The sequence below is a fragment of the Meleagris gallopavo genome, chromosome Z, assembly GCF_000146605.3.
Source record: "Meleagris gallopavo isolate NT-WF06-2002-E0010 breed Aviagen turkey brand Nicholas breeding stock chromosome Z, Turkey_5.1, whole genome shotgun sequence".
NCBI classification, from domain to species: Eukaryota; Metazoa; Chordata; class Aves; order Galliformes; family Phasianidae; genus Meleagris; species Meleagris gallopavo.
Genome location: NC_015041.2, coordinates 40402335 through 40417063, shown reverse-complemented (window position 1 = coordinate 40417063; position 14729 = coordinate 40402335). Strand labels below are relative to the sequence as shown.

Sequence of the window (14729 nt, the reverse complement as noted above, 5' to 3'; positions counted from 1 at the left end):
AAAAAAAGAATTGTGTATTTCCTCAACTCTTGTTTGTGGAAACATATTAGTAAAGAACACCAAAAGTGCAACAAATCAGTACTTGCATTAAACACTGCAGTAACCAAGGAAGCTGCTTCTTGAATTCATTCACTGATGCCAGGAGCTATCAAGCTTTTGTGAGTTATGTTATTTGTGGTGCTCCACAAAGGAAAAGAGATGAAGAAGCTCCTGATTTTGGCCCGATGGTTGATTTCTCTTGTATTTTCTTCATAATAACATGAAGTTCCGTTGTTCTGTGCTGTAGATAATCTATAGTGACAACTGTAACAGATACACTATTTTTTCCTTTTCTTTAGAATTGGGGATATCTTCAGTAAATAACTTGCTGCTTACAGAAACGACTGAAATAACTGAAGTTGTGAAATACAGGTAGGCAATACAGCTAGTTTATTTTTTGTTTTAAATGTTCAGCTGAACATGGATGATGAGTCTATGAATATTCATTGTTTTGTTCACAAAACCATCAAGTCATTATAAGGTTTTTAGCCTTAAATAGATTGGTACTGATTTCATGGCACTTTTCATGAATTCTAAAAATCATTTTGATTGCCACCCTTGTGATGGTGGCACACGAGCCAACAGCCAACTCTTGCAGCTCAAAAAGCAAATGGTATCCTGGGCTCCATCAGAAGAGAGGTGGCCAGCAGGGACAGGGAGGGGATTGTCTGTCTCTACTCTGCCCTTGTGAGGCTCCAGCTGGAGTACTGTGTCCAGATCTGGGGCACCCTATACAAGAAAGACTGAAATACAAGGAACTGTTGGAGAGGGTTCAGAGGAGAGCCACAAAAATGATCAGGGGACTGGAGCACCTCCTCTACAAGGACAGGCTGAGGGAGCTGGTCTTGTTCAGTCTGAAGAAAAGAAGGCTGTGGAAGGAAGACCTCATTGCAGCCTTCCAGTACCTAAAGGGAGCCTACAGACAGAAGGGGAGTCAACTCTTTACAAGGGTAGATAATGATAGGATCGAGGGGAAATGGTTTTAAATTGAGAGAGGGAAAATGTAGGTTGGATGTCAGGGGGAAGTTCTTTACAGAGAGAGGGGTGAGGTGCTGGAACAGGGTGTCCAGAGAGGTTGTGGGTGCCCCGTCCCTGGAGGTGTTCAAGGACAGGTCGGATGGGGCCCTGGGCAATATAGTCTAGAATTAGGTATAGAGGTTGGTGGCCCTGCCTACAGCAGGGTGGTTGGACCCTTGAGGTCCCTTCCAACCCAAGCCATTCTGATTCTATGAGTCCCTGATGACAAATCCAGCAAAATTATGATAAGCAAACTTCTTTTGTGCTTGTAATAAAACCATTGGTTAATATTCATACCTAATTCAAACTAACTTTAATAGGGAGTCCACGTGCTTTGTAACCCTCAATTAATTTCATGAATTATTTTTGATAGCATTGAATTGTCTTATTGGCCTAACAGACTCAGGTATTCCTGATATGTGCAGCTCCACTTATTTTATCTATTTTTTTTCCTTAATTATTGTACTGAAGTATATTCTCTTCGGCTTTTTTGATTATTTTATGTCAATTTTCCATGTCTATTTCATTGTTGAAATTAAGTTTTTAAAATATATTTGCTATATCTAATTCTCCAGTAAAATGATAAAATTCTGGTTTTCATTCATGACTAAGAATTTTACTTAAATTTAGTATAATGTTACCGCTTATTGTAGTTTGCTGAGCTCTGAAAGACCCATTCAGCTTGTCTATACAACTTAATTCCCCTCGAGCACTTATGCTTTGGTGTGTAATGTAATGTAGATTAATGGCCATTATTTTTAATGAGCTGAGTTCACCTTTAACAAAATTCCAGGATATATCTATTCTATATCAACTTGAATAGTTGATATAATTGCTGCACATTTATATAGGATTGAGATCAATGGATTCAAAAGGTTTTAAATTATACTTTTCCTTTACTGTTTTCTGTTCTGTTGTCTAAAAATTCTGTATGAACTTTTAAGACAGATTGTTAGATAACAGTACTTCAGGAAATATGATGAAAAAAGTGTTACATGTGTTGCTTCCTCAGGAAGAGATGTGTCTTGTGAACACAGTACAGAATTCTGTTCTAAGAGCAGAGCATGCAACATAATATTTAATTATTCAAGTATTAAGAAATAAATATTTTTCTGTTTTACATCATCCTTTCTGCTTCTGAGCTCCATTCATGAAATATATAATTTGAGTAACAGTCAAACAATGATTTCCCCTGAACACAATCAAAGTCAACTGAATTTCATTTAAATATTTGTTAATAGCTAAAATTACTTTTTTTTTTTTTTCCCTCTTCTTTCTCTCTCCCTTCTCCCAAGCTTGTTTGACAACTCTGAATAGTTTTGAGTATGACTACAATAACAGACATGTTTGGGCTTACCTTTCATGTTAAGCACTTCCTTTCTATGAGCATACTTGCTTTTTTCAGCTGTGATTTTGCTATTAGTTGTAAGCAGTGTGCCGCAGAGCCTAAGAAAGGAGGAGTCCACACATGTATTTATCTTGGAGAGATCTGTAACAAAGAGGTAGTTTTTATTACCAGCATCCGAAACTGGAAGGGTAGGTGGTGTCCTACATCAGGGACAGGAGGTGCACCCTGCTTCTTCTGGCCCTGCTGTTTCATCTGTGGCCTGCTTCAGTGCTGTTATGTCTTAGGAATAGATCCGGAAGATTATATATCTACCTTATAAAAAATGTTTCAGTGGGGAATTGGCACGGTGTGTGGAGATAGGAAATATCTGTTCTGGAGATTCTGTCAGGAGTTTGGGGAAGAAAGCAAAGAGAAGAAAATGGTATTCAGATGAAGTAATAAAACAAAAACGCATCCAGTGGAGGTTGGTGGAAGGGTGAGAAGAGACAACAGGCATTTGGGTGGCAGATTATAGGGATAATAACAGCAGGTGAAAGACATTGGTGATTTGTGATTGAAGAGGAAGACCAAGGAATGGAGGTAGCATGTTTAAGGGGAACAGGGATTATACTGAGTGTATCAGGAGGGTTTATGCATGGGTGAGAACTGGTGCAGGAACAAACCAGTGGGAAAGGGGAAGGGCTTCTATTCAAGCACTGGAGATAGTCAACAGTGATACACTGGGAGAAGAGGAGACAAGAGGCAAAGCGAATTGTGGAATCACAATCATAAGTTTTGGAAGACACCTCTGGAGATCATCTAATCAAACCCTCTGCTAAAGCAAGAATGGGTTGCATAGGAAAGTGTTTAAACAGGTTCTGAATATCTTCAGAGCGAAAAACCTCTCTGGGCAGCTTGTTCCAGTGCTCCATCACCCTCAAAGTAAAGGTTTTTTCCTTATGTTCATGTGGAACTTCATGTGTTCCAATTTGTGCTCGTTACCCCTTGTCCTGTTGCTACATACCACTGAAAAGAGATTGGACCCACCCACTTAAGTACCTCCTGTTAGATATTCATAAGCACTAATAAGACTACCCCCCTCAGTCTTCTCCAGACTGAATAGTCCCAGGTCTCTCAGCCTTTCCTGATAATGGGGATGGTGTGGCCCCTCATCATCTTTGTGGTTCTCTACTGGACTCTCTCCAGTAGTTTACTGTCTTTCTTGAACTCATGAGCCCAGAACACATTACTGCAGATGTGGCCTCACCAGGACACTGCTGGCCACGCTCTTTTCAGTGCACCCCAGGACACTACTGACCTTCTTAGCCATAAGGGCACACTACTGGCTCATGGTCCACCTGCTGTCCACCAGCATACCAGATCCTTCTCTGCAGAGTTTCTTTCCAGCAGGTCATCCCCTAACCTGTACCTATGCATGCGGTTATTCCTCCCCACGTGTAGGGCTCTATATTTACCCTCATTGAACCTCACAAGGTTCCTCTACACTCAACTCATCAGTATGTCCAGGTTTTGCTGAATGGCAGCACAATCTTCTAGTGTCAGCCACTCTTCCCAGCTTTCTATCATCAACAGACTTGCTGAGGATGCATTCTGTTCCTTCATTCAGGACACGGATGATGCTGAACAAGACTGGATGCAGTATCAGCACCTGAGAAACCTTTTGATTTACAGGCCTCCAGCTAGACTGCACTGCTGATCACCACCCTCTAGTTACTCTGCCAGTAGGCCAATTTTATTCCACTCCATAGTCTGTCCCATGCTTTCTAAGCTTACTTACGAGAATATTATGGGAAACGTTGTCAAAAAACTTGCTTAAGTCAAGGTAGATTAACCTTCACTGCTCTCTCGTCATCCTCTCTTCCTTTTGCTATTGACAGACTTAAAGACCTTCGTGTTGTCCTTAACTTCCTTTGCCAGACTTAATTCCTGGTGGGTCTTAGCCTTCCTCATCGCATCTCCATATGCCCTGACAAAATTCCTATATTATTCCTGAGTGGCTAGACCCCTTTTCCATTGATTTCCTTCTTTCATTTCAGTTTTACCTTGAGTTTTACCTTTTCCTTGCTAATCTATGTGGGTCTCCTGCCACCTTTGCCTGATTTCTTATTCTCAAGAGTGCACTGATCTTGGTCTTGAAAGAATTGGTACTTGAATGTCAACCAACTCTCTTGGGTTGTCTTACCATTCAATGCTCTAACCCATGGTATATCTACAAGTAGGTCCTTGAAGGACTCAAAATTGGCTCTCCTGAAGTCCAGGATTGCAATCCTATTTGTTGTCTTGTTTCTTCCTTGTAAGATCCTGAACTACACCATCTCATGATCGCTACATCCAACATAGTCTTCAGCCTTCACATTCCCAACTAGTCCTTCCTTGTTTGTAAGAACTCCACAGTGTGAAAATATCTGTACTGTGCTCTTGTGCCAGAAACAAGCGAAGTGTAGTGGGTATTTCTAACCTGTTGACTTCCCTTTCTGTGCATATTCCAGGGGTGTCTGCAGGAAGCTTCTGTTACAGGTCAAGAAGTACAGCCTTCCTGGCCTGTCTCACTGATAGCTATTGAAATTTGGAAGGGTAGTATCTCCATAAACATCTTGCAGTCTGTCCTATTCTAGCCTTTAAACAAGAAAACAAATACATTTCTTCATTTATTTTTAAGTATTTTGCTGTTCAGTCTGGCATGAAATGACAGTGCAGAACAGTGCAGCAAGGCCATTCCTTGCTGCCTCTATACTGAGAAGCCTGTAGCCTTTCCTTCCCTTGAGCCCGTGCAATTGTGTGGCTATACTTGCATCTTCACATAGCCAGACTTGTCACGTGAATTTGATTTGTTGATGTTTTTCCAGTAATGAGAGAATGGCATTAAGACTTGTGGCTCTTCGTCATGGTTAGTATATTCCTCACCTAGCCTTATGATATTTTGAAACCAATTCTTTCCAACTGCATGGAGCAAACTCAGAATGATCTGGGAAAAAAAAAAAAAGTATTTTCCTTTTGCATTCCAGTATTGCCACATACCACTTATCCTACTGAAAGTCTAGAGCATGCTGTCAGAAGTACTAACTTAGAATCTTAGCAGACTATTCATGGGTTGTGTTTATCTGGATACCACTACAGAAAAACCTGCTTATTTTCATAATATGAATTGTCTTTTCTGTTGCCTTGGTTTTGTAGTATATGGTGTTAAAATTTGGTTCATAGGTTGTCTTTTCCACGTAAGGTTTTCTTTGAGTTCTCACTTCCTGAAAGTAACTGCAGAATTGCGTAGACTTCATCAAATGTCTTTTCATCACTCTAATTTTCAATTTAATAATTGATTAAATTGATGTGTGCTCTTCACTTTAAAAGCAAAGGAAAAAAAAATTAACAGATGTTATTTTTTAGTATGAATGATTGCTGTTTTTCAGCTTAATTTAAGTAACTTTCATTCTTCACTCACAAGTTCCCACTAATCTTGCAGATTAACTATTCGCAGTAACACAAGTGTGAAAACTGTGCCCTTATGTTACTTACTTTTGCATGCTCTTCTGTACAAATACTCGCATTTCTTTATTGTTGTCCCTTGCACCAACTGTGTTTCTGCGTGTCTTACACTTTAGTTGTTAAACTTGGGTCAAATCTCTGGGGTGCAGTTGGATTGTGTTACTAACTCATAGGGCTTCTTACACAGGGAAATAAAGCCAATGGAACTGTTTTTTAAAGAGCTGAAGTACTTTGTTTACTTTCAGTGTAGAGCATAGCTGATCCAGAGCAATGTTAATGCAGAAGTCTGCAGTTTGACAATTGCTGTTGCTTTTCACAGTAAAGTACACCTGTGGTGTTAAGTCACTGAAGCTTTTTGCCAAATGGAAAACATAAAACAGAAGTAAGTCAGTAAAGTCCAGTAAGAAAATTGCTATAATGGAAGCCAACTTTCATTATACCTGTCTCTATGAAGAGAATATTTACCAAAAATTAGGATTGGAGAGTGTGGCAGGAAAATTGGTTGATATCTAAATTGAATATTTAAACCACTTTGTCCATTGTGGGTAAACCCTCCTCTAGTCTTAGGTCTACAGGAAGAACTTAGAAAGTCTGAGGCCTCCAAATAAATGCTGCCAGAAAGTATAACTGAAGTATATACCTGCATAATGTTCAGTGACTGCACTTTGGAATGTTGCATGTGCACTCTGAGAGATCTTTCATTTTCAAGGTTTTATATTTTGATTTCTAACTAGCTATAGAATATATTTTATAATGATATTTAAAGTCTCTCTACCAGATGGGAGAGTTCTTTTCTGTAAGATTGTATTTTTTTCTTTTTGGAAGTGCAGACATATGCTGTAATCTTAATTTGGATACATTTATGTAGAGTGTGAAATATAGTTGTGTGTGTGCTTCCTGTCCTCTTAAGCACAGTGTTCTTCACAGTTATATTTTCAAGTTTTTGTCCTGAATGCCCCAAGCCTCCATAATGCTCAAGACAGACTGCCATCTGCAATTAGCATGCTGAAGAAGAATGTCCTGAAACTACTTGAGCACTGAAGTCTCATTTCCTAGGATGGGGAATACTCCTGGGGGGAGTGTTAATAATCCTTGTCAGGGATTTAGTGCTTGCTATTTGTCTTCTGTACATCAGCTCTGTAGTTAGCATCCAATGTGTAGTGCTATCAGAAAGTATGCATGTATTACATAGTTAAAGAACCCTACACTAGAGCATGAAATAACAAGATACTTAAAGTCATGTAAGCCTGGTTGGGCAGAGGCAGAGAAGACCTCGTATGAAATGTCAGAATCTGGTCTTTGCAGCAGGCTGGTTGCAAAAGAGAACTTATGGGAAGATATTTTCCTTTATCTTGTCTAAATTTTGTTCCTAAATACAGGTTTAACTTCTGACTGGCCATTTAGAGATATTTTGTAGTCTGTTTTCTTCAAGAAAATGAAGAGTATAATATGCTTTTCTATGTTAATGTTCTAAAGAAAGAAATAGTAAATGATAGATGTTTGCTAATGGTGTAATTTAATTTCAAGTTCCTCTTTGCCAACAGAAGATACTCTGATATCATTTTGGCATCTTTTTTTGGACCAACACTTGCTGTAATACATGGAAAGACACAGAATGGCTTATTTTATATCTCTGTTTTTAACTTTATGTACTGCTTGCTACAGGATACTCCCTTAATTGAGAAGGTACTTTAAGCTTTGGAGGACATATGTTTTCCAGTAATCACTTACTCAGATCTTTGGCAACTAGATTAAAAATACTGTCTCGAAAATCTTACAAACATTCTACTTCAGACATAAATGTTTCACAGATGTCTTGCTTTTTTTGTACTTATGTCCTGAGTTGTCACACTTGAGTTCAGAAGTTTAGGTGCTACCAAGTGTTCAAGGGAGACTGATCTGAAACGTTTATTGAAATTCTTCATTCAAATATCAATTTTCTCAGAAAACAAGATTCTGCAATGTAACTTATACTTCTTAATAGTGAACAAAGTAATTTCTTCTTGCCCCTGCCTTCTTAGGCGTGAGCTGGCTGCAGTATTTTTCAAGAACTCAATTTCTTTATTTGATTGAAGGCATTCAAAGAAGTGTCATGCCTGTCTGTCTTTCCTTCTCTATTGAAATGTACAGCAGTCTTCAACCCTTCTTGTCTTTCTTGATTCACAGTTACTAATTCTGCTGGGAATGTTATCTCAGACTCAACTGGGGAGGGAGTGTAAGCAGGCAAAAAATTTCTTTTATTGCTGTTGCCTGTCTGTCTGGATTATGTATGACTAACTTCTTTTGAGGCTGTTTTATTAGACTTTGTTTCCATTATTTGTCAACAGTTATTCTGTCAGTTAAGTTGGGGCACCTAGCCTTGAGGATGAATTAAATTCAGATGCTGAACAATATCCTGAGCACATTGTATGGCTGCAGCAGGAGTTTGAAGAACTGGAAGATTGGCCTGGAACCATAGTTTATCTGAGTCCTATAGAACAGCAAAAAGAAAAGTGCTGCTTTTGAACTGAATAGAGCAGGAAAAGACTAGTGGGGGAGTTGCTGTGACTTCATTTGGTTTGCTTTCTAATCAACATGAGTGGATTAGAAAATGAGGATGGTAATGCCAGTTAAGCTCCCATTTCCAGAGTAATCTTTTCGAGTTAGTATTGTTTGGAATGGTAGTTTCTCTATGTGAAGATGGAAATCTGAAATACCTTCTCCCAGAGATTAATGCATGGATGAGGATACATATCCCTGACTTTATTCAGAGCATTGAGTTGGGTGCATGGAAAAGCATTGTGATTAATTATTGAGACTGGGCAGGAAGGAGGGCCCAAGAGTGAAGCAAAATTGCCATTTAACTTGTAAAACAGCAGGATGAAACTGCAGTTGAGAGTGCTTGCTTGGCAGGTGTGAAGTGGAAATTGTTGGATACTTGGCACTGCTGCAAACCAGCAACCAAACTTTCCAGATATGTTTTGTGAAACTTCTAACAAGGCTTTTTACTCAAAATGCCCCAGTTGACTAGAATGCTACTATAGTGAATGTTTTTTGCCTTTTAGCAGTTTGTAACTGGGCAAGTAAATTAAAAGGCACGTGGTGACCTGTGTTTGTGTAATCTCAGCTGATTTTAAAGTACATATCACCTGACTAACATGTACTCAAATCTTCCCACTTGATTTTTCTGTTGTTGGGAAAATAAGTTTGTGATAGATCATTTAATCTTTCTGACAAAATTGGCATGGGAAAAACATCCAGAAAAATATTTTGTCAACAATTGCATTCTCATAAGTGCAATTTCTCCTTTATTTCTTTACCCTCTTCTCCTGCTCTCAGTCTGCTTCCTCAGTATCTCCTGTCTTTGCCTCTGAATATTTAGATGCAAAGGTTCCTAATGCAGCTGTTTATCTATTGTGGTATCATTACATGTGCTTTTACTTCCCTTCCCCCACCCCTAACTCCCTTTATTTGTTTGTTCAAGATTAAATCTCCCACTCAATCTGTTTGTGTTTAAATGTAAAACTTGTTTCAGGAGCATGGTCTTTTACTCTGTTCTGCCTTGCTTCTTCTCTCCCTTTCTTATCCCATTATATCCTTTCTCATTACTTCTCTGTCTTTTCCTGTCTCTTTCAGCTGCTTCTATCTCAAGAAGCTGTAATGGTTGTTCTTGGTGTGGTTATGCTGACAATTTGTACCTGGGACTCAAATGCTATTGGGCACATTGTTCTGAAGACTTTAATGGGATGATGGGCTAGAAAGCTCAAATACATTCACAATGTTAATAGAATTAATAGTTGTCCAGAAACAATAGGTTGTGTCTCAGAAACTGGTTATATTTGGAGGACACTTTTTCAATGTGAACAAGCAATTTTGAAAAGAAGGAATATCAGCCACTTCGACTGTAAAGCTTTTCACTATTACATTGTCATTCTGGTAGTATTTTTTTTTTTTTGTTTTTGTTTTTAGATGCTACATTTTCAATATATCATTCATTAAGATATTGTAGTTGATGTGTGTTCAGAACTCCTTCAAAAATCCTCACATTTTTTTTTTTTCCTCATCAAAGGATCAGTACAGAATTAATGAGTTGATGTCCAGTATGTGCTGTCATTACTGGTGGTACTATTGATGTCTAAATTTTGTAGCATTCTGTATTATTATAAAATTAAATCAGCATTTCTTTAGAATTCTTAGTCTCAAGATGAGGCTGATGACTTTGTGCACATCTCAATAGATCAACAGGAATGCTTGATTTTAAGTATATATAAATATTTTCAAGCATTCAGAAATGGGTGTAAAGGTGACATAAGAAGCAAATGCACTTTCTCGGTAAACACCAGACAGCCTTATTCACTGCGCTACATATTCAAGAATTAGAGTTATTTCAATGCAACTTTGTATTATTCCACCACACCTCTGACTGCTAAGCATCTTTGTTCTTTGAGTTACTTATGGTGATTGAGTGTTGTATAATGTGAACTATGTGTGTTTGCTGGCTCTTCCCCCTGATCCCATCCCCCCCTTTTTCTATCAAATGGATGTCTTTAAAATAAAAACTTAGGTCCTTTCTAGCAATTGTTCTGTGATCCCAGTTATGGAGTATTATAATAGGAAATGGAGAGACATATATGAAATTTGGCTAGGAAAAAGAGTAAAAAAGTGAAATCAAGTATTCCAGTGAATAGGTGGAATCAACTGTTACAAGTAAACATGGTTCAGGTACCTTTTTTTAAATTTTCTTCTATGCCTCTGGGTGGAAGACCACAATTACAGGTTAAGACATTACAAATTCGGTGTTAGAATAATGATTAAGTTCCTACTGCAGTGGAAGTATTTGAACTATTTGTATTATTTATCCTGACTTCTTTATTTTCCATAAAGTTGTTACATGGCACAAAAACCAAAATAGTTAACTATAAGTGTCTTGCTTTATTTTATTTTGTTTTCCTAAATATGAACTTTTAAAAGAGTTTCCTTCCAGAAATTGTACTTGTTTGTCACTGCCTTTCTTTAAAGGGATGGTCTAACCTGTTTCTCGCAAGATTAGCAGAAAATAGATTAGACAGTTTGCAAATGTCATATGTCAGTGCAGAATTAAAATATTACACATCTGTCTACAGTCTTTCCAAAATTAGATCACAGGTGTCAGCATATGGAACCGGTAACATTCTTTTGGTTTTAGACTCTATCTGGAAGTCATCATCTGGCTGAGTGTGTAACCTTGTCAGAACACTGTGTTAATCTTACAAGCAGCCAGCACTGCAATTCCTACTGCCTTTTATGGAGACTTGAGTTCCTCTAAGCTGGCATAAATCCCAGATGCTTTCTCCACAGTTGCTGGAGAGACAGACTTTCAGGTAGGGAATTTCTAATCTGAACTGAAAACTTACTTTAGCTAAGCTATTCTAGGACCTGAAAAGAATGGGCCTAGAATAAAGACGATTTCCATTCTATCTCTTTGCTGAGTAATAATCTGACACATTATGTTACAATGCTTTTATTCCCTGTGTACTCTCTGAATATGCCTATTACTGTCAAAATGATGATCACTTTGGTTGGCTTTCCATGAAATGTAATCTTTCTTCTCCATTTTCACTGTAAACTACTAATTTTCATGTAGCATCTAAAAAAACCGAAGCTCTTTTATGAGTAACTATGTAGTGACATCAGAATTCTTTTCAAGAATTCATTTATTTTTATTTCCAATTCTTTTTCTGCTATTCCGTAGTTTTGTTTGTTTGTTTGTTTGTTTTGCCTAGAGGAAGAGAAATCACAAGAGAACATCAATTATTTTTGGGTATTTTCATTCTGATGACACTACAAATAATAAACAACTTATTTATATGTGAATAAGCAAGACAGTACCAGAGTTAACCAAGAAACAATTTTAACTTGGGATTTTATTATTATTGTTATTATTTAAAATTTTACAAAATATACTGAATAAAAACGCTGCTCATATCCCTCTCCCCTTCATAGCTGACACAGCTATATTAGCATTTTTATAGAACACTAATAAGAGATTTAATTACTGAGAAGGAAGTTCAGTGTCAATTAGCAGCATGTGTACTCGTTTGGTAGTTGTGTTCTTTTCTGTTCTGTGTTCTAGCCAGCGTAAGTATGTGTATGCAGAAGATGACCAGGATTTTTAAAGTTAGCTGTTACTTGAGGGTTAGCAAATAAGGAGATGGTTCTTAATGGTTTTGAAAGTCATGCCCCTCTGGTTCTGGAGCAGTGCTCTAATGTTAACTTTTCATACAATCATAGTGAAGATAAACGGACCATAATTCAACAGTGTTTGAAGACCTTGTTTACTAAATTGGATAGTCGCATGAAATTTAGTTAAGGTATGAGATTCCTGGTGCAACTGTCCGTATGTAAATAGTCATGATTGAATGGCTGGGATTCTCTGAGTACTCTCTGGTTGGGGGAGAGAGGAGGAATGCACAATTCTGATGGCCCAGTGCTCTGAGAAAAAGATAATGAAAACCTTTGTGTCCCCCTCCAAAGACATGCACTTCAACAGGAATGGACCATGCAGCTGCAGCCCTAGCAACAAGGCACTGGAGAAAAGAATTAGGGCAGCTTTAACAGCCACATTTGAGTATGATCAAATTAAGCTCCTGACATAGCGGTTAGAAGAAGCAGTTAGAAGAACCTGTGTGCCTGTCAGTCTTCTAGGTTCTCTTTGTTAATTTTTAATATTTAGATGGAAATCTCTGTTCTTGTTTTTTAATATAAAGATAAATCAATTACATGCTACTTGTTATTGTTTGTTATGTTTAACTATAATCTACTTTGAGCTTTAGAAATTTGTGGTTTTCAACATAATGCTGTATGTATGTTCTCATATGGAGTAGAAAAAACTTCAGTGCTTTTTGTTTGTGCATGAGTTTGATTTTAAAACTAAATTAGATAAGTGTATTTCTTGAAGAATGAGTGGTGCTATTTGATACAGTGCACAATTCACTGTCACAGGTTGAATAACATGAAGTAATTTGGTTGGAATTTGTTTTTCTAGTATAGATGCGTAAAATCTTTAAAGAAGTAGTGGTTTCAGAAATGAATTTATTGTAAATACATATATATGTGCATATGTATATATTCATATATGTGTGTATGTGTGTGTGTGTGTGCGGGTGTATTCACAGGATTATTTGTAAGATTTGTATTGGTTCTTACCAAGTGGTTATACTTATTCTAACAGATGTTTTCTAAAGAAATTCATAATATGTGTTTTATTTGTAAGATGCAGCAATATAATCAGTTGGCATGGAGAGTCCTGAATGAATTGGGATACTGCTGCTGATGTGAACAAAAAAAGCTTCACTGAATATCCAGCTGTACTCATTACAGGTCTCTACATGTTTGGGAAAGAGGGAGAGCTCATTTGAAAAGATGACTGAACAGTGAATACCTTAAATCAAATGATCTGTGGCTGAGTGGCAGAGGGCTTTTAAGAAGTGACTGGTGATGCCTGAGAAGGGGCAGCAGCCGTGTGTGATTTCCTTGGACCTAGCACCTGAGCCATCATCCCCATTTCTCTTGAGAGAACCAGGGGAGGTCAAATCCACTCATACCTTCCTTGAAGCTGCTGTTACTGTGCTGCTGTTACTCTCTCATGCTCAACTAGTTACTGTAATGAAGAAAGGCAACATGAAAAGTTACATTGCTTACACTGTTTTCCAATGACTTGATATATTTCAGTAGGATTGGTACTTTTTTGTTTGTTTTCTCTTTTGCTTTCTTACTTCCTAAATCCAATCCTCAATGTCTATGCAACAGTCTGTTGCATAAGTCAGGGCCCAGAGCAAACAGAGCAGCAAATCTGATGGTTTCTGGGTGAGCTCTGGTGAGGCTGACTTGCTGACCTGATGTGCTGAGAGTCTGGAGCAAACATGTTCCCATTTGCTAACTCTGCTACAGAGATGATCATGTCCTGCAGAGAAGCAGGATGAAAAGCTGTAACAGCATCATCGAAAACTATAAGAGCAGGATTTACTGGCACTTGATTGTAAATATGATGTGGTATTCAATTCTTGGTTCGTTTTTTCTTTTGCGTTTTCCTTTACTAGTTCTTTATGTAGCCTATGCGGAAAGAGGGCTGAAGGCTAGGAAGAGCATGTTCCCTCAATAGGTGTATTTGTTGACATGCCTTAAAGAGCAAAGGCAAAAGACTGGCACCTGTGTAATACTTGCATATAACTTGAGTTTCAAGTTATTTTTGTGAGGGGTCGGAAAAATAAGGAAACTATTTTAGACTGGGATGGGATTTAAGGCTGTACTTAAATGCCAAATTTAACAACTACATCTTGTGTTCTTTGCAGTAATTTCTTAAAGCGTTCCCCTGTATTTAAGGAAGGTCAACCATAATGGAAAAAAAACTCACTAAAAAGCATGTGTAACTTTTATCTAAATGTGTACTTTTTTTTTAATCTTAATGTGAGCTTTCAGATAAAAGGCTGTAATGCCAGACAAAGCAATTAGCTTGTAGTTCTGTTTATTTGTTTCCTGATAGACACAGTATTTCTTTGGCAGCAGATTCAAGGAGAATAACCACCACCCACACACACACACACAGAAGAAGAAATGAACAGATGTATGGCATTAGAAGAGATGAGATCTCAATTAAAATAGGGAAATTCTGCATGGCAAACTGAATTGTCACGATTACAGAAGTTTGACAATTCAGTCAAGTTAGTTGCTGCTTGCTTTTCATTTGAGTTTATTTAATTATATCAGTTCTACAAACAGATTTGCTCTCCAGCAAAATCCTAGTGACTCAGTTTCAGATATTCCATTGGGAGAGACTGCACATATGAAATACTATGTTATTATAATTTACAAAAACAACCAAACA

The 14729-nt window shown here is 37.7% G+C and overlaps 1 protein-coding gene across 1 annotated transcript in view; it reads left to right on the top strand.

Moving 5' to 3' along the window:
* CDC42SE2 (CDC42 small effector 2) overlaps nucleotides 1-14729 on the top strand; it is a 93406-nt gene that overhangs the window by 23984 nt on the left and 54693 nt on the right. The window contains exon 2 of the mRNA XM_010725865.3: nucleotides 339-411. The gene's annotated coding sequence lies outside the window, so the exon portion shown is untranslated. The remainder of the gene's footprint in view (nucleotides 1-338; nucleotides 412-14729) is intronic.